Source organism: Pteropus vampyrus, unplaced genomic scaffold (assembly GCF_000151845.1).
Source record: "Pteropus vampyrus isolate Shadow unplaced genomic scaffold, Pvam_2.0 Scaffold328, whole genome shotgun sequence".
NCBI classification, from domain to species: domain Eukaryota; kingdom Metazoa; phylum Chordata; class Mammalia; order Chiroptera; family Pteropodidae; genus Pteropus; species Pteropus vampyrus.
The window spans coordinates 862,838-867,595 of NW_011889109.1; the positions used below are offsets into that span (position 1 = coordinate 862,838).

At 43.0% G+C, this 4,758-nt stretch overlaps 1 pseudogene; it reads left to right on the forward strand.

The window, feature by feature from the left end:
- The first annotated feature begins 1,077 nt into the window (after positions 1 to 1,077).
- On the forward strand, positions 1,078 to 3,960 carry LOC105304101 (annotated as a pseudogene).
- The last annotated feature ends 798 nt before the right edge of the window (positions 3,961 to 4,758 follow it).

The following is a 4,758-nucleotide window of genomic DNA, read 5'->3' on the forward strand; positions in this document are numbered from 1 at the left end:
CAATTTGTTGTGGATTTTCTTCCTTTGATTTGAATGGGTAAAAATTCATTTTTATATATTCTGGATAACATTTCTTTTTGAGTGATAAAGATTGCAATTATATGCTTTCATTTTATAGCTGGTCATAAATAATATTTTTAGACAGAATTTACCAGTTTTAATGTTAAAATAAATAATTGTAATATAGAACTTTGTTTAGATCCTGGTTCAAAAAGAAATTTTAAAATGTGCCTGATAAATTTAGGAAAATGTGAACATGAACTGGGTATCAGATGATATTTAAAAGTTTAAAGAATAATTTTGTGTTTGCTGTCTTCTATATCCTTAAAGAATTATTTATTAGAGATAAATTTTATGGCTCACAACTTATTAGAGAAATATATAATTCTAGAATTTGCATTAAAGTATCTCAGCTCCATTTCCCACCCAATCCCCACCCTAAGGAGAAGATTGAAATGGATGATACAAGATTGGCAAAACACTGACACATTTTGAAGTGGTCTTAAGGGTAAATAGAGGTTTACTTTACTTTTATAAATTGTGTGAATGTTTAAAATTTCCACCTTTAATGTTTTAAAGAAAATAAATCATTACTAGGAAATTATGTTTACAATCAATTATTTTTAGGTCATTGCTGGTTTCATTTTTATATAAAGGTTTGATGTTTGTCAGATATATTCATAGATAGGATGGACTTGTTAACTTTTCCTACAGTGAAATCTAGTGTTTGATGATACAGAGGAGAGTATTGGAGAGAAATATACCGCTGGCATAATGGTTCTGGTAAACACTTATTTTTTAAGTTCAATTTCCCAGTGACCTATATAGAATGAAATCAGAGAAAATAGTGAAAATACATGTATTTCATTGATATGGAAGAAATCCTTCTAATGAGTGTATGTAATCCATATACTCTTGGACAGCCCTCACTTCTCATTTCATGGTGGAAGAAGCAGCAGAAATCTGGGCAGGGTCTTAAATAATCCTGGGTAGGTTTGGGGCCAGAAATAAGATGGTGAAGACCTTTTGCCTTCTGGTCCTCTGCTTCCTGGTTTTCCTATTCTGCTCTTTGACTCTATGACGGGATCCTGCAAAAGTCTTCCCTTATCTCTGTGGGGATCGCCAGTCCAAATTATGGATCTCAAGAAGAAAGATATCTCCCAAGGACTCCTCAGGGTAAACTGGGCACAAATTCAAAACCAGCCAATGCTGACAGAAGCCTCTCACATACGCTGCATTTCAGGGAAAAGCCACAGACTGAGCTGCCACCCTCCTGCACTGTGGTCCTGCCATCTGAGTCAACCTTTATAAAGGAGTTTCTGTATATTTTAACCAATGGGCTGAGATCTGAGCTGTGCAATCAGAACTATCCACTATATCCTCATTTGCATCTTCACTGACCAATCAGAGCAGCTCCATAAAGACCAATCAGAATGTGATTCCAACCAATTAGGACTGTGCTATTTGGACCAATCAGACTGTGCAAATTTGGATTCATTTGCATAAAATGAACTGATCAGGGATCAGGGTGGGGAATTTCTCTATAAAAGGCGGCTTCCTCTTTGTTTCTGCAGAGCACACTTTCAGCTTCCACCAGAGGGTGTGTCTCCCCTGTTCGCAAACTGTTTACCTGAATAAGGTTTCTCCTTTACCACAGCCCAGACTGGGGACTCATGTTGGCATTAGATTGGTGGTAGTGACCTTTTTAGACAAACCATAACAAGCACATTCCTATTTCAGCCCAGCTGAGGCTCTGATGAGTGGTAGGAAGGTAAACAACCAATAGGAGAGAGCCGTGCCCTCTGAGAGGGTCATCAGGCCAACCTGGACTTTTGACTCTTGACTTGACACAGGGAGGGTCTTTCATTTGGGTTTCAAGATGGAATCAGGACAGGAAAACCAAGACCCTTTCAATTCTAGTCAGACTCCATTCAAAACCCCACTGACCAGCCCTCCTCCAATATAACTCATTTGAAGAAAGAGGCTCAGATGTGGAGGAGAAACCATTGGAAAAAAGAAGCAAGACATTCTATTCCCAGTTAAAAGAGAACAGCACCCAAAGTCATAGTAAAGATGGGCTGTGTGGAGGCTAGAAAGAGGGTGGGATCAAGGAAACTGAATTTTGTGTCTTTAGTTGGATTTTATTTTAAGATAGATGATAGAAAATATCATCCAGTCTTGGAACTTTAAGAAGCGTGACAATGATGCCTTGGAATCATCTTGCTCTGGTCACACTTGACACTGGATGAACAGACTCAGTGGAGGGAATTGCCTACAAATATGGGTCAGGGATTGTAATGCAGGAGTTCTAGGCCAGGGCTTAGACCTGGGCGTTGGGTATTCTGGAAAAACCATCAGGAGGACCAGAGAGGTGTGAAATTCTGTTTATTACTTGTGAAACAGGGAAGCTTCAGCACTTGGTCAGGAGGAGCTGCAGGAAAAGGCACCCAGGAAAGAGCAGGCAGTGTTCTATATGCGAGCAGACGAGAGGTGGATTACCTCATCAGGGGAGCAGATGCCTTCCCAGGTGGATGAAAACAGAACATGCTGTCTAGATAGTGTTTGTGAGGATGGCAGACCAGCTGCATCCTCCACTGGAGCGGCAGATAATGTACATAGGAATGGCCAAAGATGCAGATAGTTCCTATGGGACAGCAGACAATGTCCTTGGGAGGAAGCACAGCCCAGAGAACTCTTTGTTCACTGTCCTTCTTTGGGGTTGCTGACCAAGGAGCTCTTTTTGTCTTGTTTATGTGGAGGGGCTATGCTTGAATTAACCCCACAGGGATGGACTAGGAGGATTCTCGGTGGGAGGCTAGTCACCAAAACTTCTTTTTCTCTAGGGTCAGACCAGTAAGAGAATTCCAAGGAAACTGAACTCAAAGGCAAAAATAAATGCATTGCTCCACCAGGTAAGATTTTATTTTTCTGAGAAAGAGGAACAGCAAATGGGTAGCTCAGTCTTCTCCAGCAGGGAACTGGGTGCTGCTCTTGGCAGCCAGGGCCTTGCAGATCCTGGACTCTAGGAACAGCTGAGAAACAGTTTTGGTTGTAACCTTGTTTCCTTGTGTGTCCAGGATGGACTAATCTTTCTAGGGTGTCTGGTTGCTGAGAGTCACTGAAACTCTCACTTTATTCACAGAAGCCGAGCTCCAGGAGGAGGAAAAGCAGATCTAGGGACAGTCCCCGAGCTATAGCAGGGAGGATGTTGTTAAGCTGAGAATATCTGGACATTTATGTTGTGTCTAATATTTTCATTGAATTGAACTCCTGCATTACAAAGAGGGGTGTTCAGTGGCCAAAGTAGTTTGAGACTCTGAGATCCAGGGAGCATTTGGGGCCCCAGGATGGGTGAGGCACCACCTGCTGTAGAGATATGAATCAGAAAAGTAGCAGGACATTTGTGGGGTTCCTGTGAAGTCGCAGGGTGAGATTTGGGATTGGGAGCCCCTGGGAATTAATCGGACAGGTCTCACCCATGTGCTTTCTCCGCAGGGGCCTCTCTAGGAGAGGAATGCAGGAGAAGAGTGACTTTGGAAAAGAAGACCCCCAAAGTCCCCGATGCTGGCCACAGCAGCGACTGCGAGAAGACCCGCGATGTCTGACCCAGTAGTGCCCAGAGGAGGCACACCGGGTGCACTAAGCGGCAGAGATCCAGGTCCCCAGGAGTCCATCCACCTCCACTCCGGAAGTGCCTGGTGACCTCCCTGCGCGCTATGTCTGAGGCCATTTATCAGAACACGGTCCGGGTACAGAACCGGCGAGTTCCTTCCCAGCTGAGCTGGGAGCAGCTCGCCATGCTCGCCCAGATCCGGGGGGCATCTGTGTGCCCAGGTGCAGACCGTCTAGGCCATGGCCACCCAGGTGGTCTGTGTCTTCCCTGCTGAGACCTGGCTCTTCTCAACCCCAATGCCGGGTCCCTGGGATCCAGATGGAGAAGAAGCCCAGGGCTCCTCCTAGGAGGTAGACTTGGGAGGGTTCACCTCTTCCCTGGACAGGAGGTGGCTGAGGCTGCCAGTGGCTGGAATTAGGGCTCAGCTAAGGGCACCAGACCCTATTCAGCAGATGCAGTTCTGGGAGCAACAGCAGAGCCCGGTCCTTCCCAGGTTCTTCCAGATGCCCAGCAAGGGCTCTTTTCTCTTTTTTACTAAACGATAGACCTTGGGATTGTCATCAGAAAGGAACTTGAAAAACAGACAGAATGGTGAACTTTAAGTTTCCTTAAAAACTAAAATTTCAAAGTGTAAATTTTGTGTCACACATTTCACATATATTGCATATCTTAGGAAAGCCAACATTATTTGAGAATGAGAACAAATATCTGGATGTAATTCTTATGTTTTCATGTACTACATATTGTAAATAATTACATATTTACCCATATGAAATTTGTTTTACTGCATGTGTGAGTTGGGAAGCTGTTTTCTTTTCACTCCTACTTATCTGCATCTTGACTCTTCTTCACCTAACAGCTCTTGTCCTAAGTAGGAAGGGCAGGTTTTCATTCCAGTGGATGGAGCCAATTCAATGACATTACAAATCAGTTTGACAATGACATGGCTTCAACATATATAAAACGAGTACCTACAGATGTACAAAATTAATAATAAACAGTAATTTCTGAGGAATGGGGGTGCAATTACCCAAAGATAAAATAAAATACCTGGAATAAATCTAATAAAAATGTATAATGTATATATAAGAAAAACTATAGAAAATTCCCTTTTGTCCTCTTTAGCCCTGACCCCATTGTATCCA